Genomic DNA, 22,940 nt, shown 5'->3' with positions numbered 1-22,940 from the left:
ATGAGGAATGCCTTTCACTTTGACGATCCGTCAGTTATTCGCATCCTCCATGACACCTTAGTTCGTAGCATTCTTGAATCGGGATCTATAATTTGGAATCCCCGAATAGCTAAATATTCTATTTTAGTAGAAAAAATTCAAAAAAGGTATTTAAGATACCTTTACAAAAGAACATTTGGTTATTATCCGTACTTATATCCCAGCGCCTTTCTTTTAGGAGCGTTGGGATATGATTCGCTGAGTTCTCGCAGAAAGCTGTGTGTCGCTAAGAATTTTTTCAAACTACTAAAAGGTGCTGTCGACAATCCAGCTATTCTCGAGGAATTCCAGTTTTGGGTTCCGGAACATTTTCGAGAATCACGATCGAGACCTCTTTTGATGACAGTTAGTGCTAGGACATCCGCACTTGCTGATTCGCCTATAGCTGTGACCATACGGCTCCTTAATACGCTGGCATTGCAAATTTGTTTAATTTAATGTTAGCTACGAGGATCTGATCCAGTTTATATCATTTAATTTTAATATTTTATATTTATTTATATATATACGTTTTTTTATGTTTTATAAATTTATAATTTGCTTTCGACCATCGTGGCGCATTGGGGTAACCTGTTAGGCCACGATGGTCTTAATTTAATCTAAAAAAATTAAAATAAAATAAGCAATTTATATTGAATGTCTATAGATACGTTTTTTATAAATATTTTTTTCTCTTTAATTGGGTGCATTTACAACTGCATTGCTATTCCTTTTGTTGTTATTGCTAATTATATTAAATTGATTTTTTGATATCTTTCCCAATACAGTAATGAGCCAAAATTTCTAAGCATCGAGGCAAAAATAAATTAATTCCGAAATGTGAAATAAATTAATTATATGACATTTCAGAAAATGCAATACGACTTTGGACGAGCAAACGTCGCTTTCTAAAGGCGTAGACTTATTTCGTCGTTCTATGATGCGACTGCAGCGAGTGGCTGGAAGATCGCTGCACATATGCAATTGGCCAGCAAGCCTTATAGCCTTAAAGTATATATGCTCGGACTCCGATGCGGAGAGGAAGACACTAGCAGCCACCCGAAAGGACCAGCAGACGCGCCCCCACCAACGACCTGGAAATCCCAAGTGACCATTGCTGCAAGAAGAACTACCTCCTGAAACTCGCTGTAGGCAGCCACAAGACACCGCTTGGAGGAAATATTTCGCCGATAATCGTCCGTCGCATTCAGGTAAATATTGCAATAAAAAGTCTTACTAGATTCACATTGAGTCTCATTGGCCACGAGGTCAATCACTTCTAGGGCTATAACCTCTAAACCTCCAATGATAACAAATGTCTTTGCAGCAAATTAATATATGTGTGTACAAAAAAATAAATACAAAATAATGAGTCTGGATCCATGATTTGTATACTAGAAAAAAAATTGAAACTCTAAATTATTCACGTGCCAGTTAAATTGTTGCACGTGCCACTGAAATGTTACAGATATATTAAAAAGTTAAATTTCATATGTATTTGCCAGATAAAATCACAAACTAAGAAATCAAATACGTTAACTGACATTTAATGATATATAATAAATTAATCATCGGCGATTAATCGCAGAATCGGTGATTTTTCCTAGAATCCAGACAACTTTTTATAAAAAAAATAGGAGATTATACCAAACATGCTCTGTTGTTTTCAAAGATATTAAATAAGTCTAGACATCACTTACTTACATATTAATTCACTTCATCATATTCAATTATTATTTCCTCACGTTAATCGGTCCAGTAACCGCACGAAACTATAACACACTTCGGCAAACAACACTGTATCGTTTAATAAATGGTGATAAGCGTAGCGAAGGAGTTAACCGGGTGGCTGTGTGGGTCGGCTGGGAGATTATGGAAGTTTTTAGTGCTCCATGGGCATATGGCGTCGGGCTATAATGAAGCCTTTGTAGCAATTACAGACGGCGCTCAGCTGCCGAGGGGCTTTATAGATATGGACCAGAGCTGCTCTGGAGCTGCTACAGCCACTGCTTCCCCACGACCCCCTATACTATCCTCTCGGCAACAAACGAAATGTATTATTTATACACGGCCGTAATGAATTACAGTTATTTATTACTGGTGTTGCTCTGCTAATTTCAGGCGCTCTCTGCTCTCGGCTCTGCAACATGCAATTCATTGTGCTTTGTTCGCATCCGCTGAACGTAAAGGATTGAAGAATCGGCTTTTGTGTGTTGTGTTGGTTTAATTAGTTAAGCCTTTAAAATAAATTATAATTTCATATTTAAGTTGTGAATTTACATACATAATACAAATGTCAATCGATCAATTTACAATTTTATAATAGTAGAAATGGCTTCATTATGTTTATATATACTATAACCCTTTTACTATTATTTCCTATATCTAAAAGAACCAACCCACATTCACACTTTGCTGAATGGTGCAACAGCACTTATCTGCCTCTCAGAAGAAACTCCTCGCTAGGCTTGCTTCCATTACTTTTTTTTTCACTTTGAAGTTGAAATTAGTTGGAACAGGGTAGTAGTCGTCGTCGTCTCCGACAAAAGTTTCACGTTTTTTATACACACTGTCCGGAAAACGTGAAGGCAAAGGAAGGCTCGCTTGTAAACGGGGCGCGCTCATAAAAGAGGCGAAAGAAGCAACGACACGTGCAGGGATTGTCAACAATGTGGCGGTTGTTGCCGGCACAATAGCCGCTGATGAAAAGGCATGCATGAAACGCATGTGTATAAATATTTTTTCGGACAAAGGAGAGTGATGATCCAGAGCGGTATCCCAATGGGAAATTCCCTAGCATCAAATATGCCAATGACGTACCAAAAACGTCGAATAAAATATTTTGCGTTACCAGTTTTAATTGTTTAATTGATATTATTTGTGATAAATTAAAGCTTAATGCTCTCGAATTAAGGTTCGGAATTTATTAAGACGTGCTGGAGTTTAAATGGAAAGCTTTGCCTTATATGGATAAATAAAAATATGATTAAATGATTCGTTTAATAATTGCATTATATAACACAATATTTAAATAGCATAATAATTTTTCTGTTATAAATATGTATTTATAGCGATATATATATATACAAATATATAGGACGGAATAGCGTAGTCTGTAACTCTGAGGTTGCGGGTTCGAGCCCCGGCAGTGGCCCCTGAATTTTTATTTATTAAAAATAAATCGACCCCAACTGCAGTGACATCTTTTGATTATAAATTGCATATCACATAATAATTTATAATTAATAATATAGGTGTCACTGATTCTCCCAGACTTTCAGTTTGGTGGTTAATACTTACTTGTAGGTAATCATTATGTCTAATAAACATACAGATTTGTCCGTTGTTACCCATTGGGCTTCCGCTTGTCAGGTTACAACAGAAGATTTAATCAAAATAAATATAGTTTAAAGCAAAAAAGACCTGGACCATATCTCATATGTTTTTTAAATCATATCGTGTCTGAAAGATCAGAATTTGTGATTATTACATAATCATAATTTCAATATATCACCAAAGACAAAGTTTTCCCCGATTATAAATCCGGTAAATAATTATCATAATTAGCGACATATTTTAGTTGTGAGCCTTTGCTTAACTTACATACTGATTATGTCTACGCCATCATAACGCCTGTCAAATTTATAATTAAATGTGGAAGCCAGATTTATTTTTCCACAAAACTCGGCGGCACTTCAGCATCGGCCGGCAGGGCCTCGTCCGCCGATCTTTCGTATCATATCATATTAATCATGTAACTATTTTAATAACTTTAATAATGCACTACTGCAGCGACCCAATCTATGCATGCCTCATGACAAAAATAGCATTTTATATATTTTTTTAGCATCACAATATATTTTTTTTGATAAAAAATAATAGGTACGAGTTAGCCCTTTTTATGCTACAAATAAATATAAAAATAATTTTATAAAATTTAATTAGGCATTAAAAATTATTAAAAATATACTCTGATATTAGTCGTGTTCTTTTGCTGCTCAGTGTTGCCATATAGTGAATTTCCAGTCTAGGTCAAAATCAATAAAATTGTACCATTGCGGTGAAAACGCTCGATTATTAAACGTTTATATAAAAACTTTTTGTAACAATATTAATAGTGAGAATCGATTAAGCACATCTAAAGCAAATTTTGACCAATAGGAGAGCGCAAAAACAATTATCCCTTCTCAGAAGTCAAAAATTCACGCCAAAAGCAATAAAAACGTGTCGGCGCCTACACGATTTTATTGCTTTTGACGTGAATTTTTGCCTTCTGAGAAGTGATAATTGTTTTTGCGCTCTCCTATTGACAAAATTCGGTTTGAAAATGCTTTGATCAGCAAGTCCATAGTAATATCGGTAAGGATAGCTATCATATTTTTAAAACATAGTGTAATATCAAAATGTAGACAAACTGTAGAGCAATATGTGAGATGCGATGTCTGTCAGTACTTAATCTTTCGCTTATTTTCTCTGAGAGATGAGTTGCTTTAGTTTGTATTTTGCACATAATAAAAGTTATAAATCTATAATTAGGTTAGGTTTGGGTTTGAACAGCAAATGGAAGTTTCGCAACTGTCAAATTGAGTTTTATAGACATTTTAGAGTATTATAAAAATAAAAGTAAATAATCTATACCACTCCTAAAAAATGGAAAAAAATATAGTTAATATAATACAAACCAGAAAAAGACGATGCTAGTCTACGTTTTTCTAACGTCTTATACGCTGACACAAAATTACATCCACTCAATAAACCTACTAAAATATTTACTGGACCGTCTTAATACTCATTTCTAGTAACTTATTTTGTTTTAAAAGAGCCTTGGAAAGCTTGTTGTATTTTTTTGAATTAACATCTAGTAGTAATACTTAAAAACACAATGCGTTAAAGATCTGTTTTATTGACTGTAAAATTTTAAGTCATTGTGAATAATATTTTTTATATATGTTTATAAAAAATCAATTATTCAAATAAACACAAATCATATAAGCGATACAATTAACTCACACATAAATTAAAATCAATCTTCAGATCAATACAATCTCACCGAGCGCATAATCTAAGCAAACAATCCATAATTTATGAACCAGCTTCATAATCTGCGTTCGAAGCGCGCCTGTCTGCCTTTCATTAAATTTAAATTCAAGAAAAACACTTGACACACAACATTTACGCTTTACTCGTAGGGGTTGAAAGTCGACGTTGAATAGGGGGCGACAATAAAAATAAAATAAAAAAATTCTGAGACCCATAACGAACGCTAATGCCTAATCGCATAAGCGAAATCGAATTTCGGTTATGCGCGCTCAACCCTCAACTGAATGCAACTGACAAATTTAATGCTTTTATTGCACAAGCAGGGGCGTAATTAAAGTACATAAAAGTGCAGATGGTTATCGAAACGTGACCATTTTAACTATCGGATATTTCGGGGACAGTCGGTTATTATTATCAGTTGCGAGCACGCGAAGAAGAGACGGATTTATGCTAATTAACTGCAGTATACAGTGTAATTAGACTGAGTCATAAAAACTGCCATTATAACCCTTTAGATATTCATAAATGTTTTATACAATTTATTGATATATTCATTAGCTTAGTATACATTGTATTGCTTTTGCAGTAAACCAAACATGTTTCAAAAAAATTTTAAAAAAAATTAAGAATCTCACTTAACTAATAGAATTATGTTGATCTATACCGGAAAAGTCTGTCAATGCTGCAGACGGTTCTAATCTACCGGTTTAATACAGGAAACTAGTTGATTTAAAATATAAATAAAAAGTTTTAAAGGTGTATTAGATCAGCGTCAACTTTCACAAAGTCACGTTTCTTATAAGGTCATACATAAAGTATGTAATTCATGTTTGCAATTGAAATATAAAAATTAATTCTTTCGGGAAATCGTTTCAGTTGCAATTATACTATAGTTAGACGGCAAATTGGAAAGTAATTTAAACGTATAGATTTTTTATGCTTGAACAACGTGCAATCAGTTTTCATAACAAATAATAATATAGCAATGCTAACACAATTGTACCATGAAATTAATTATTTTTGCTTACTTTATATTTATATTTCTAGCTACTATACAATTATTTTAAGAATTTTAAAATTTGTATTGCTAGCTTTACCTATTTTATTTTAAAGAAAATTATTTCGGGCTTAGAGACTGCAACAAAAATATACGTTGGAAAAGTTGATAATAAAATACCACATAAATAATATATTATTTACAGTGGAGTCAAAAATATCTGGTCTTGAAAGTCTTTGCTGGAGTGTCAGTGAAATATTGTCGGCTTTAATTTATTGTGGTGCGATGTTGTGAAAATGCTAAACTATTTTCTGTCCCGGTAGTATCTTCATCCTTCTTCCTCTCTTTTTCTACCTGCCCGTCTATCATATGTTGTGTCGCATCTTTTAAACATATTTTTTATTCAAAAAAGTTTGACGAATCGCAACTAATAACAGGTGTTTCATTATACAAACATTTTTTTATTAAATATATTATATTATTCTGTCTACAAATAGTGTATAATTTTATATACATAAATTAATATAATTATAGCTTAGAGGCGAAAAACTTATATCATGTATAATCTAAATAAAGCTATATATATATATATTCCACTTATATTTTCATTACTCAATAAATTAAAAAATCTGTCATATAAAAAATATATTATATTATGTATATTATTTTTTCAGTCAATAAATACAGTATAATTTTAGGCTTAAAAGTAAAATATAGTTCTAATAAAATAATAATTAGTGTTTCTTTTTATTCAAAGAATGAGTAATTTTATCATGAAATATAGAAAATATATATCTATATGAAAAATCTTATTACTGATTTGATTGAAACACAATTTGGGTCAGTATTTAAGGAAGTAAATTAAAATATAGTTATTAATTTAATTTATAACTAAAATTTAAGCGACCACATAATTACTACATTATAATTTAGTTATATGATATATTATAATTCTGAATAAAATATTTAATTATTGCCTAATTTTAACCCAAAATATTTTCAAATGTAATTTGAAAAAATAACAACATATAGCATTTACATAAAAACATTGGTTCCTAATTATTTATATAACTAATGAATCCTTGCATAAAATTTAATAAAATACATATTCTTAAGTCATTTGAACTTTTTATTGACTGTCAAATTTGTGTCAGTCAAAATTGTGTCAGTCATGAAACTTATTTTGCCAACGATGTTTTCGAAGTATTAATTAGAAATCCCTGTCACTTTTTGAACTACCTGCTTTTAATGAAGCTGTGAATATAGCGGATTACTAGCACTTTTTTGTTGAATTTTTATAAACGCTATTTTGGTAAAAATAAAATTTATACGAATATTTTTAAATAGTTTACAAGCGCTGCTAATTAATTAAAAATATGTGTAAAAATTGGATTTTTAACAATAGAAATTACGCTTTATGAGAATTTTTGAGAAATTTTTCAATGTCTCAATAAATTTAAAATTATAATTTTTCTCGAGAATTTAAAAAAAAAAACACTTAATGTAACACTACTACACATCATTATAAAAAAACACATATAAATTCGACTATAACAAAAAATCGCACATTTATTATATCATACCTATACATAACTCATATTATTATTTTAATTGAAATTTTCATATGAAATAGTATTATAATTGTAACGAAAACATTTAGTGTAAGTTCAATTATTGGCCATGGTTTATTACCTTATTATATTCTTTTTTATTTTACAAAAATTAACAACATTCTTATTCATAAGTTGCGTACTTAATTTTTATTCATTGGCGAATGCTTAACGAGTGAAATTTGAATGTTTTTGAATCGCAATTCCTAACGTTTGTCATAAAACAGTGTTTTCAAAATGTTAAGCAAAAATCCTTGTCCCTTTTTGAACTACCTGCTCTTGATGCAACTGTGAATTTAGCAGATTAATAGCAGGATTTGTCACTTAAATTGCACCGCTTAAAAATCATCTAAAAATTAGGTATAAATTGGACTTTGTAATTTTTTTATACTACAACAAGAAATTGTTTATTTATTGAGACATACTAGTTCATAATTATTACAATATTGATTTATTTCAAATTTTCATATGAGATTTTATTATAATTGTGACCAAAATAAAGCATGTTTAATTATTGACTATTTTTTTACGTTGTATTTTTCCTCGTATTTTGCAAAAAAAAATACAACATCATTTGATTTTAAGTATTTATATAAAAACATTGACACTTGATTAATTTATTTGGTAAACGAATTTTTTCCAAAAACATAATAACGTAATTATTATTAAATTACTCGATTTGAAAATGCTTAAGAAGGTGAATTTAATTGTTTGTTAATCGCAATTCCTAGAGTCGGTCATAAAACTTATATTGTCAAACAATGTTTTCGACGTGTTAATTGCAAATGTCCCATGTCCCTTTTTTATCTACCTGTGAATTTAGTAGATTAATAGCACTATTTGTCACTAAAATTTTAGCGCTTGTAAACTATTTTTATAAATTTGATTTTTGACAAAATAACGTTTATTTTTGAGAAATCATATTTTTAGAAAATATATGTCAAATATGTAATTTCTAATACTTTACAAAATATAATCCGTTATTTTACTAAAAATTTCGTACCGCAAGTTTAATATTTTTTAGAAGACCTAAATTTTTGAAAATAATAATTTTTAATTAACTGCAAAACTACATTTAGTTTTTAAATGTATGTTTAATTTAAAAAAAACTGCAAAACTACATTTTTTTAAATACTGTGGTAATTTACATTAAATTATCGTGTACTTATACATATAAAACAAAGACAATTATATACATGTATATGTAAGATTATCTAAATGAAAAAAAATTGTGTAATTTTTTTTTCGAGATAAAATACAATATAATCTTAAGAATTCGGATCGCTTGTGATATTTAAACCACAGCATTTTAATTGGATAAAGTTACCATATAATGCAAGTTATGTGCTAAATCGCTTTAATATTTTTAAGGTAATAAAGCTATGTAAACCAAAGTTTCAGCATTTAATTAATTCCGTTTGGCATCCAGCAATAAATTATTATTAAAAATTCAGATCAGTACAACGAAAGCTACTAACTAATCTAACATTGTCAAATAGGGACCCTCAGTGCAAATCCCCAATTAAGTTTTTATCTGCTCTTGTTTGCCTAAGCTTTTCGTCCAAGTTTTGCACGGAGGAGAGAAAATTCCACGGACGCGTTTAATTCACAGTAAAATTTGCATATTTTCTATGCACAATGCGCCAGCGGCCATTAGCATTCCACCGCCGTCTCCTGGCAAAATTCCTGGCAAAGTTCCTTCTCTTCCAGGCTGTTTCAATGCGTGTGGTAGGGTATATAGTAGGGCTTAAAGTATTCGGCAAGATCCCTCACCTTTATGAGTCACCTTTCCGCATCCAGGCGTTATAATCGCATCAATTAGATTGGATCGGAAGAGGAAGAAGACGCAAGCTTGCATGTGGATACAGACGACAGAGCTTTTGTACAGAGAGAGAAGTCGGCGCCATCTGTTACTACAAACGGAAACAAAAGCAAACACCCTAACGTATCACGTCTAGGCGATCTAGCCAAAGATCGTTCATTGTGCAAGGAAACCCATTGTGTTCTACAATAATATATATGTGAATAGTATAAAGTATAATATCACACATGCATATTTAGTAAATTATGTATAAGCACAAAATATCACTATGATGGTGACTAATTTAATAAAACTGAAATCTCTGGATTTGAATAATATTTTTATCATGATGGGTAGGTTGAAAACTGATTATTATATAATTATAATTTGGATCGATCATCTCAGAAAAGGTTTTCCTAGATTTTTCTAATCTTACGGATGAATAATACAATTTAAATCGAGCTGGGTCATTTTAGATTTATAATATTTATTTTTAGGTAAAACTTGTTTTATTCCAAAACCGTATCTAAAACACTCTTTACATCCCACGAAAGCTTTCTTCTTGTCAATTTATTGTAGATTGCTATTTTTTAATACTTGGCTACTAATCAACACAATTGCTTATTTTTTTTATTTACTTTCTAACATGAACATCAGTTCAAATTTCGTAACTAGGAAATTAAATCCCGGTTATAATAGAGTTAGTTATAATCATAATAAAACAATAATATTAAATTAGCTTTTAATATATACCAAACAATCTAGAATTTCAACCATAACAGTAAACTGCAACCATCCCAGTTATGATATCCACAGAGCATAGACGGTTCGGATGGTTAATTCGCAGCCATGTCATAGTCGGGCCGTGTTCATCGGTGCACGCCGCGTTCTAAAATTGCATTAATAGTTGAGGGGTCGTGCGCACCCCATTCAGAGGCGAATCCAGGGGCGGCTGGACAAAAGAGCGCCCACCTGTGCGTGCCGCCCCCGGGCGCACAAGTGCTTTATTTACAATGACCGGCGGGTGCGGGATGTTATCTTTTTTTCTATAAGGGTGGATGCATCCATCGGCGTTGCAGTCTGTGAAAAAAATTTAACCGTTATTAACGCGACACCCCCTTTTTGGAAATATAACTCCGTTATTAATAGGGGTGATTAAAAACTGGAACAAGTCGGTGTTGTTATGTAAATTTATACGTGATATATGGGACAATTTTTATTGTATTGAGAATGTGGATCTTTCGCATTAATCATATTTTTAATATTATATTATTTGTCAACGAATCTATAGTGTCTGGAAAATAGAAAAAGACTAAATAATAAAATCATATGTAAGTCATTGATCCTTGCATTTTTAATATTTTTTTAATCAGCAAATGTTCAATGAAGTCGAAAAAAAATTTTAATCGCAATTCCTAGAGTCGGTCATAAAACTATCGTCAAATAAAAAATTCGGAATTTAAATCGGAAAAATCTGTCTCTTTTTTTACTACGTGATATAAATGCAGCTATGAATTTACCGTACTTTAAAATTTATTTATCTTCAGCGGTTGTTTAAAATTTAATTATTACCTTTAAATATTAATATAATTTGTTTTAATATAAATGCATACTAATTACCCTATCATTTTAATGTTACGTTATACTTCTTGTATTATAATTCTCATAAGACTGTTCTTTCACCCCATGAAAAATTCGCAAATAAAACACTAACGATTTACAACATTTTTCATGACATCTGTTGCGAATTATTCTCTTAAAAAAATATGTTATAGGTAGTTTAAACTACAATAGTTTTGGCTATGCATTATAATAAAGCAATAATAAATTTATCGATTAGAGATATTATCAAGCCTGCCGAGAGGGGTGGATCATAGCAAGAATATATTTATAAAAAAAAAGTAAAAATCGAATTCAAATAATGAATCTAATCTAAACTACAGCTGTTTGAGATATATGTACTGATGTATTTCAGGTATAAATTCCTTAAGCCCTTTTTATACATACAAGAAATAAAAGGAACGGAACATTGCCTTCAAAAGCACCCACCTTCTTCATAGTACTTTCACAATAAACATTTTTATTCAAAGGGACAGATTGATTTTTTTTGACGCGGCTCTGATTGTGTTAAAAATTATTTGCAAATTATTCTTGACTTTATTGCATTTTAAACGTTTAAAAAATATTTGACATGAGAGAAAATATTCAATTAATGTAAATTAGTAGCAGTAAATTTAGGTATTTGATCTGAAAATTCACTATATAGCAACACTGAGCATCAAATAAAACACGACTATCAAGTAAATATTATGAGTAGCTATTTTTAATAATTTTTAATGCCTAATTGAAATATTTCGCATAAAATATAATTCCAGAAAATATGTCTTATATTTATTTGTAACATAGAAAGGGTTAACTTGTACCTATTATTATTTATTCAAGAAATATATAAAATGCCATTTTTGTCATGAGGCCCGGAATCAACGTTTTCACAGGGCTCGGGTTCGTGATTTTTACTCAATTGTTAACACAATGGACGAAGAAGTACCGCTATATACCTTTGAATTAAAAAAAATTACAGCGCACACTACAGTGAAATCTCAGTATAGCAAAGAAAAAAATTCGTCATATTGAATATAAGGAGAATGCTATATTTTTATTTTATTTTTATTACCATATTACTACAGCATCAAAATAACCTCTTACAAGATTTAAAGATAGGTTTTTGTCCATTTTTAAGGATATTGTAATGAACACAATAAAATTTGTTAAAATTTTTTTTTAATAAAAAAGTTTGAGGATCGGCGAAACACCTTGAATAACGCTTGTGAACAAATCCGGCACACGCCAAGTCAAAGACTAACTAAATTCGGAGTAATATTGTGTTGTAACGTAATTTTTAAATTCGGATTAAAATATTTCGTTATACTGAGATAAGTCTTCGTTACAATGGAAATATTTGGTATGGCAGATTTTCGGGGACAAATTAAATAAATAAAATGGTATTCGCTACAAAGAAATTTCACTGTATATTATTACAGATATTTGGATCCACCAAAACACATATGGTCGAAGCAAAGATCTTGACTGAAGCATATGATTTATATTTTTCTAGTGTGCTAGGAATTGACTGTTACGAAAACTTGTGGCTAATAAAAATTAGGACATTACGAAATAGTACTGATAGCTATGAAGCTTTAATATGCATGGAGAGAATTTATATTTTATTATTTTATTTATTTATTGAAATTATAACCATCGTGACCTGACAGGCAAACCCAATGCGTCACGATAGTCAAAAGTACAAATACATCATAATACATACAAATATAAACAAGACAAAACAACAGGTGTGCATTGTCCCATACGAACTGAACCAAAACTTCATATGTGCAAGAGAAAAAGTCAATATTTCTATGGACAGAATTGAGCAGATGAATAGCCTTGGCCAGAGAAGAGTTGGCAAGTGCTCCAGCTCTAGACTTTACAGGCAAGAATAGTGGACGCGACCGAGAACTATAACCACCTTCAGGAGCCCACATTTGAAGCTTCACGAGCACAGAAGGATTGTCTACGATGCCCTTGAGCAATTTCCAGAAGTGTTTAATTACATAAACACTTCTGCGAGTCGACAAAGAAACGTATCCCAGGGCTCCCAAAATAAAAGCACTGGAAAACAAGAACGGATAATACCCGTATTCCTTCAAGTATAAATATCGAAGAAATTTACGTTGTACTTTTTCCAGCTTCAATTCATTACATTGATTCATTACGCCTGGGATCCAAATGATGGAGCTAGTTTCTAGTATGCTGCGGACTAGAGTATCATAAAGAGTGCGCAATATTAAAGTATTCCTGAAGTAACGCGCAATTCTCAAGATAAAACCGAGCATTTTTAAGGATTTGCTATGAGTCTCTGCAGTGTGCTGGCTAAATTTCCAACGTTCTTTGAAAGTCACTCCTAAATCCTTAGTTGAAGAAAACCTTTCCAGAAAATATCCGCCTAGATGGTATGAATATTTTGCCGGCGTTAACGACCTTGAAAATGAAATTGTGTGACATTTCTTTACACTGAAAGGCAATTGGTTATAGCAAGCCCATTTCCATATAGAGTTGAGATCCTCCTGTAGGTCGAAGGAATCAGAAATCGAATGCATTTTCTTGTAAATTTTCTTGTAAATATATATATATACATAAGTAAAGCTACAATCTTTAACTGGTTGTAATTAATGGGACGTTAAAAAAATAAGAATAAAAAGAAGATTTTATTTAAGATGAGTAGACTAAATAAAAATATATAAATACCTTCATTATTAGAATAATAATTGTGGGTCCCAATCTTCAACAACAAGGAAACGATTATTATGAAGCAGACGGTACTATTTTTAGCTTGCTTTAATCTAACCTAACACAATAGATTTTGGCCTTTAGTTTTTATGTATGTGTTATTTATTTAGTACTATTTATGTATATGTTGCCAAATAAAAAAATGTCATTTGTACATTTATTATTTTAAAGTCGGTCCTTTAATAAATTAATGTTAATTCAATGCACCCTTAAATTGTCTCGACATATGTTAGTTGATTAAATTTTTATTTATTTACTTTCCCATCGTGTTACATCACAGTTTTCTCACTCCATTTGCCACTTTCGAAACTAAAACTACACACTAGAGTTTGGCTAACAGCTGCGCAAATATCCTTTCCACATGTGTTGTATGCAATTGTCGGAAAAAATAAAGTGTCAGGTGGGACACGCGGTTAACTCTGTATTTGCTTAAAATAAAAATAAATATTTTAAATACATACCAAAATATGTATATAAAATAAATATTTTTAAGACAATTATTCCAAATATTTTTTTCACAACCGCTTTATTTTTTATATATTTAAATGGCTATTATGATAACAACTGTGGTACTACCCATGTCGAGACAATTAAAGGGTGCATTTCATTTGCATTCGTTTAGAATCAAAAGACTGAGCAAACACGCATAAATACCTGGCGCATTACAATATTGAACGCGACATTTACATACCTGGCTACTTATTAGATTTTATTGGGGCAGGGAATTAGCATTCGCCTCCGAATAAAACGTATGCAAATTAATTTTGATATACGTTCTAAAGCGCATATTAAAAATAAAAATGTGGCAGGGTTACTAAATTTAATATTCTTTTTATTCTACGTTTTCTCCTCAACGTGGAGGGTCTCCTTTAATGCTACACAGTAGTAGACTCTCTCAGAATATTAATTTAATGGCACGTCGTTTGTCTTCTCCTCTTTTTCCGACTAAGAGACATTTGTTTTGCTAAATCGGATAAATTTGGCGTAAATGACACCAAATATCAGATCATAAATTTGTGTTTAAAATATAGTATTCTAATATATGTATTTAAGTCACTTCATTAATTTTGTTTAATATACAATTTATAACTGCATGAAATACCACTGAAAAAATGTTCATAAAATAATAATGAAAATTTGAGAAGAGCTGATAACGACATCGTATATTGAATTATTTGATTACATACATAATGTTTTTGTCAAAATTAAGTTAACTAAAAAATAATTTACACTTCACTTTGTTTTAAAGGATGAAATTCAAAGTCCACTAATCTCTTTTTTTGTGGCTTTGATAATGACAAGACACGGTTAATATAATTAAAATAAAATATCTCAAGAAGCACTCGTAAATTCACATATAAATTCGAAGCAATAGGAGCACCAAATACGGTCATATCTCGAAACTCCTCAACTTGGCCGTTTAGTTATTTATTTTTTAACTTTCAGTAGTTTAAATATGTAAAATTTATTCTAAGCTCGCAGCTAGAATAAAATTGGCAGCATGCCGTAGTTTATTGACCCCTGCTTTAATATATTAATAAAGAATAATAAATGTTAAGAAGTATTGCGATAAAAAGTTTATAATAAATATATATATATTTTTTTATTCAATTGTTTTTTTTTTATAACATATGAAGATTAAATCCTGTCCTTCTTTTGTGTGTTCACACTTCTTTCAGTGAGCTTTTGACGCGAAAGCTCCAGACGTACGTAAGCTCTCTAATTAGCTGACTTGCTCCGATACGCCTCTTTGGCCATGGAATTAAAAGTTAAGTCAACGCAGATTAAACACCGTGATTGAAATGACGCACAGATTAAATGTCGTTGATTAGAAAAGCCCATCGGGGAGCTTTCGGAACCGAACCGGTTTGGGATTTTACGGTCTGTCGAATTTCAGCGATTAAAGCAGCAATAAGAGCTGTCAGTCTGTATTTAAACTTTGCCTATAAACTCGACCCTAGATCGGACATCTGGATCTGAGGTTCTGGTCGAATAGTTTAAATCTGATATTGAAAGTTTATTTTAATATATAGAAAATATTATTGATTAAGCTTAATTTTATTTGTAAGACTTATATTCTCAATTTCATTTGTAAGACTTATGTTTGATCTGATTCCAAAGCACCTACTTTCTAGGTAATTTGTTTGCAAATTATTGTTGATTTTATTGCTTTTTGAACGTTAAAAAAATATTTGATATGAGACGAAATATTCAACGAATGTAAATTAATAGCAGTAAATTTAGGAATTCGATCTGAAAATTCACATATCTAAGTAAGAAGCAAAGAAATAACGAAAAATCAAGAACAGCACAAACTGAATTAATATTTAAAATATACATATATATTTTATAGATTGTATTATCGATTATTTAACTACTGTATTTGAGGCAGAAAAATAGATAAATAATAAACTAAGTTTCATGTTTTTATTCTTAAAAGAAAATCTAGATAAAACAGTCTCGAATCTATCCTGAAAATATTTTTTAAAACATGTAATCATATTGGAATACATTTTCACCAGTAGATATATATTTTTAGCAGTGAAAATATAAATTATCTGACAGGTGCTAGTAAAATTATATGATTTAAGCTTTTCTATATATAGTAAAGTACATATTTACATACTTATCATATTTATTTACATCCGATGTATAAATGTTACAGTTAATGTGTATTTTTATGGTAAAAAAAGTAAAGTCAAAATATATTTTCAACGGTAAATATATATTCCTACTAACGAAAATATAATTTAACTGATATGGTGCTCTAAAATTTGACAGTTGCGAAACGTCCATTTGCTGTTCAAACCCAAACCTAACCTAATGAAAGTTCTAAAACTACTACTTTTAGTACTTTCATTAGAAAAAATACAAAATACAAACTAAGCCAATTCATCTCTCTGTGGAAAATAAGCAGAAGAACAAGTACATACAGACATCGCATCTCACATATTGCTCCATAGTCTGTATTTCGATATTACACTATGTTTTAAATATATGATAGCTATCCTTACTGATATTACTATGGACTTCTAATATAAGAGTGCTGATCAAAGTATTTTCAAACCGAATTTTGGTCAATAGGAGAGCGCAAAAACAATTATCACTTCTCAGAAGGCAAAAATTCACGTCAAAAGCAATAAAATCGTGTCGGTTTTATTGCTTTTGGCGTGAATTTTTGACTTCTGAGAAGGGATAATTGTTTTTTGCGCTCTCTTATTGGGCAAAATTTGGTTTAGATGTGCTTTATTATATTCTCACTCGAAGTATTGTTATAAAAAGTCTTAATATAAACGCTTCATAATCGAGCGTTTTCACCACGATGACGCTTTTGACTTGGACTGAAAATTCACTATATGGCAACAAAGAAAACATGACTTATTATCAATTAAAAATATTATGGGTACATTTTTAATATTTTTTTATGCCTAATTAAAATGTTTAGCATAAATTATAATTATAAAGCTACAGTTTTAATTACGATTTTTTTATAATACTACGATTTTTAATAAATGAGAACCAAATGAAGAACATCTAAACCAAATTTTGCCAAATATGTGAGCACAAAAAACAATTATCCCTTCTCAGAAGTCAAAAATCCACGTCAAAAGCAATAAAATCGTGCCGTCGCCGTCGCAGTGGGAACGCTCGGTAACGAGCGACGGCGACGACACGATTTTATTGCTTTTGTTGTGAATTTTTGACTTCTGAGAAGAGATAATTGTTTTTTGCGTTCTCTTATTGGGCAAAATTTGGTTTAGATATGCTTTATTCGATTCTCACTCGAAATATTGTTATAAAAATCTTAATATAAACACTTCATAATCGAGCGTTTTCACCACGATGACACTTTTGACTTGGACTGAAAATTCACTATATGGCAAGAAAGAAAACATGACTTATTATCAATAAAATATTATGGGTACATTTTAAATATTTTTTTATGCCTAATTAAAATGTTTAGCATAAAATATGTCGCAACGGTGGCTAATTTTTTATTTATTTGTAGCATAGAAAGGGTTAACCCGTAGCTATTATTATTTATTTAGAGAAAAATATGACGATATCAAAAAAAATATTAAGTGCGATTTTTGTAATGAGGTCCGGAATCATGGCTTTTCCAAGGCCCGGGTTCGCTCTCAGTGGTCCTGCCAATATTTGATGTGCTTTGTGTTTATATATTTTGCTTTAGTAAATTTTATATTATTCTTAATCAGCATTTCTTGAATTCTAAAGAGCGGTAGTTAATGTTGATGCAAGATAAGAAATAAAACTTTGCCATCGCAAAATGTTATTTTGGTTTATGCTCGGTTTTATTTGTATAATTAGCCAAAACTAAATGTTCGCTCTCTAATTCTTGTAGGTGCAAAACTGGAAAGTTTTCTCCATCGTCCTAGCACACAAAACTCTTATTTGTCGCATTTTCTGTACTGTCCTAAGCAAACAGATTTTGAATTTGGCGAAACGGCCCCTGAGCAAATTTAACCAGTCACATCGGCCGGCTTATATTATTCATGCGGATAAAGGGCCGTAAGCGTATAATTTAAAGTGGCGTCGTGGAATTTTAAAGTTGGCACCTCCGTTTAGTCTCCCATTACGTATTCCCGGGTAGTTGTTTCGGGAACACCCCCTCAGGGACGGCCGCCCTATACTTTTTGACCCGCCACCCTCTCTCTATAGCCGGGGCAGACCCTCGTCCTCTTTAGCCGATTACTCCTCTTTATCTCTCGTTGCAAATGTGCCGACGATGATGATTATTCATGGACCGGGATGGCACGTTCGTTATTAACTGGACTTGCCAATTGGCATCTTAGCGAACGACGAAGCTCAATTGGCAAATTGAACCTTTGTTCGTTTCATAGTATACCCATAAAAGGTATTTGCTTTGCGATATTGAACCAAAATATTTATCAATACTAATATAAATAAACTTTCTCCTTGTGAAAGTATATCTGATTTAAAAAATAAACCGAGCCTTATATTTGAACAAGTTATTCAAGCTCAAAGCTTACCTTTTTTTAAACTTGATCAAATCTCAGGCAAGATTAAAAACAAACTCAGATCCATTCTAGATTAAATAAGTTTTTTAATGCGTATAAATATTACTATATATTATATTTATAATACAATTTATTTTTTTGTAAAAATAGTGTAATTAAATATCGATAGACGATATACTTATATCACATGGAATTTAACCTGTAAATTATTAATAATAAATACTAACAAAACACTGGAGAAGATCTAAGATAGTTTAACAATCAATCTACCAAAAAACCCTGCACAAATTTTCAAAAACTTCAGGAATGGTTTTAATAAACGAAAATTTAATAATAATAAATATATTAATAAAATCTAACAAATCTTGTATTCTAATTAAACTAAATATATAGTATGTTTAACATTTATTATGTTCATCAAGAAGTTGCTACTTTAAAATTAAGCCTGTTTGTAAACTATTATACTCATTATTGTCTGTCAATTAAAGCTCATTAATATTCAGTACATAGTAAAAAGCTCTTAATTTTTCCAATGTAATAATTTCAAGTATATTTGTAATAATATCGCGATTGCAGCAACTAAAGAACACAATGGAGATGCAACCAAAGTTTCACAGATTCAGATCTTAAAGACTCAATTGTTATTAGATTCTACATCATATGAAAATTGTCTTAAAGATTTCGATTTTCGATTGAAGATCGTTTATCTTATTACAAAATATATATTATAAATAACTAATCTACAAAAAATATTAATCTAAAATTGCCAAATTAAATTGTGTAATACATTAACACTAAGAACCCCACACTTTAAAAGCTCAGACCTGAATAAGTGATACACAAAAAAGGGTTGCCTCTTACAGTGTGAAAATAGGGTTCAGTAAATTATTTGCGATGTACAATGCGATTTTTCCTGCTTTATTAAAAAAATAATAAAAAATACTGTTTTGATTGAGAATATAAAAAAAATTAAATAGCAAATAAGTTCTTATTTTAGTTTAAAGTATTGCAAAAATATGAATCGTTGCCTAATGATTGGCATCCTATGGCAGATTTTCGGCATAAAAAATTACCACTAAAAATATATGCCGTTAATTTTTTAAAACATTTTTGTGTTTGCGTAGTGTCCAGTTACAGTGAACTTATATTTTATTTTAAGTCTGCCTAAAATAATTTATTATAGTAATTTTTTTTAGAACACTGAGTTGAATTGTTTTGTCAACATGAATAATTAAAATAAAACTTTGTATTAATTTTAAATTAGAAACATTTAATGCTTCATTAATTTAAAATAAAATTAAATAGTTTAGATATTTTTTATTGTTTTTTTTTTTATACTTTTATCGATTTTTTCTAAATTTACATAATAAAATAAACATATAATTGAAAATAACGAATATTTAAGAACTAATGCTTTGAAATAATAGCAGTATTTTAATTAATCATTTTTTTGTTGTTCAAGGAAGCGAGTGCAACGATTGGCTGGACGACCGATGCATGATTGTGATTGATCAGCAAGTTTTGCAGCCCTAAATAAATTAAACTTCAATGAGGACCATCAGACAACATACCGACATGGACGCTTACATTCGATCAACCTCCGAAATATTGCAACTGCTGCACTAGCCTAAGAACTCTAAGGATCTTCCATGGACATCATCCCTGCGCCAGCTTCTCTACCACCGCTCAGAGAAAACGATCGATCTGTCGCAATATGTAATATAATCTAATAAAATTCGTACTAGTTTCCAGCTACGTCTTACTGACTGCGAAGTCACCCCCCATAGGTTAGAAACACAAAACAATCTAATGAAATATAGAAGCTTTAATCAGGCCGCATATAAAACAATTTATTTAGAGATCTTTGTTACAACCATTTCAAACAAATTAAAATAAATACCAACAATTGAAGAGAGATCTGAATTTGACGATTGCATTAATAATTATTATTATTTCACGGATCACACATAAGTACCTGGAAAACTACCCGATGGCTGTGAAAATGATGCGCAAATCATAATGCATTCCACTCTTAAAATTTTTTACCCTTTTGCTTACGATCATATAAAATGGCCAACTAAAAGATTTACTTTCGTGGCTTAAACATATTTTGAGGCGAGATTCAACATCCTCATCTACGATTCGCCAAATGTGGCTCGAATCAGCAATATAAAATATAGGGCACTTGATGAGACAGAGATTAAACCCCAAAGAGTCACAGCATGAAGCCCATTAGTGTCATAACAAGATCACATCACAACAGATCACAGCTGACAATAAATCAACTCGACACTCCAGCAAAAACTCTCTGACTTATATCGGCAGCTACATTTCTATGTATATGTGGTAATTAAAATATGCTTATAAAATAAACTGTTACTAGAGTCTATTTTGTCTGCAAAGTCACACTCCTTCACCCTCAAAATCCAAAAATTCAAACCATTATTTTAGAAACGATTTAAAATATAATGAAATGAAGAAAATTTAAAATTTTTAAAGGGGCGCATTTTAAGTAAGACACAGCTAGTTTTCCTTGGAATTTAATGACTATATTTACTTCTTCGTCTTTTAATATATATCAAACTCGCAAGGAATTTTACTTTATTGTTTTTGCACATTGTTAAAACACAATGCACAATATGCCCACATCGCTTTTATGCAATATGAGTCGATAACGATAATATGGCTTTGTGCCCCACGCATAAATATAAAGCAATAAACCTTGGAAAACAGGGTCGGTGGATACGCGCAGTGCATGTAAGCCAAAAAGTTTGGCCCGCATGCAATATTGTAAAAAGACGTATAGATTTAAAAATAATACTCTTCCTTGAACTCTGCTTTGGTCTACTGACTAAACTGCCATTATCCAATAAGAGTACATACGTAACAATTTCCTTAAAAAAAATGAGTGAATGACGTTTTTTGACTGAATAATAACATTGATTTGTGACATTCCTGAAAATCAGTTTTATTACGAAATCGAAGATTTAATCAATTGTAATTAGATATTGTAGCAGCAAAATATTTTTCATGCGATTCAGCGATTCGCAAATTGCGATCCACGCCGCACTTTCCTTGATTGAGCTTCTCGTTATTCCCTGAGCAATCCTCATCACGTCCCACGGGAACGCACGCCCCGATTGAGCGCCTCTGAACACACAAAAACGAAGCGTCAATACGAAACGGCAGGATTGACGTCGGATACGCGTCAGGGGCGGTTTCGAATTAATCACAAAATTTGATACACACATGTCACGCACGTCACACATGTGTAAATTCCATCTGCCCCCTCTTGTTTATTTTTCACTTGGTCGAATTAATTTTATCTGATTCGCTTTTTTTAATATGCGGCCCTTTGCAAGGAATCGACGAGACAAGATAGAAGGGGTACTGTAAAAAAAAAAGGTGAACGACAACTGGCGCTTGCTCGCCAGCGAAGCGGAAATTGTCGTGTTACAATAATTAGTGGATGATAAAGAAAGTGATGGAAGTATTCGAATTCCACCCTTTGCACCAGGGCTGCAGAATAAATAAAGCTACAACAATGTTTTACAACCATATTTATAATTTATAAATTTATAAAAAAAATCCATAGATTTATATTAGAAACGTTTTTTGTCCCAAAGCCATTTAAATCATAAAAAATAATTTTGGCAAAGCCCACAAAATTAAATTGACTTAAGTAAAAAATAATTTAATTTTTATTTTTATTCAAAGATATATTTTTTACTAATGCACTTTTTTCTTTATAATACTCGATCTTCAAATTAACGACTATTTAAAAACTCCTTTCCCAATTTAATGGAATATATAACCTTTACCCAGCCGCAAGTTCTTATAAGTGAATGATAATGTTTTTATTACTTCATGATAAATAAAATTATTATATCCATATAAAACAATTTCAAATTCGAATTTCTAGCACCAGCAATTATTTTACCATTCGAACAAATGAAAATAAATATCGACTCGTCCCGAAAGTAAGGCCTTAAAATGGAAGAGAGATCTCAGTTTGACAATTGCATTAATAATTGCTAATATTTTTCGGATCAACTATTATCAATCGTAATCACTCATAAGTACCCGTTTGTTGTGAAAATTATGCGCAAAAGACAATGCGTTTATCC

At 31.0% G+C, this 22,940-nt stretch overlaps 1 long non-coding RNA gene across 1 annotated transcript; it reads left to right on the top strand.

Annotated features, from left to right (window-relative positions):
* Positions 1-888: 888 nt before the first annotated feature.
* Positions 889-20,561, top strand: LOC148238454 (uncharacterized). Its single transcript, XR_015811623.1, has 2 exons — positions 889-1,229; positions 20,276-20,561. It is a non-coding gene; the product is annotated as an uncharacterized LOC148238454 (long non-coding RNA).
* Positions 20,562-22,940: the final 2,379 nt, after the last annotated feature.

The sequence above is a fragment of the Plectrocnemia conspersa genome, unplaced genomic scaffold (genome assembly GCF_051122295.1).
Source record: "Plectrocnemia conspersa isolate PC_06_02 unplaced genomic scaffold, ASM5112229v1 ptg000001l, whole genome shotgun sequence".
Classification (NCBI taxonomy): Eukaryota; Metazoa; Arthropoda; class Insecta; order Trichoptera; family Polycentropodidae; genus Plectrocnemia; species Plectrocnemia conspersa.
This window is presented reverse-complemented; position numbering and strand designations above follow the sequence as displayed.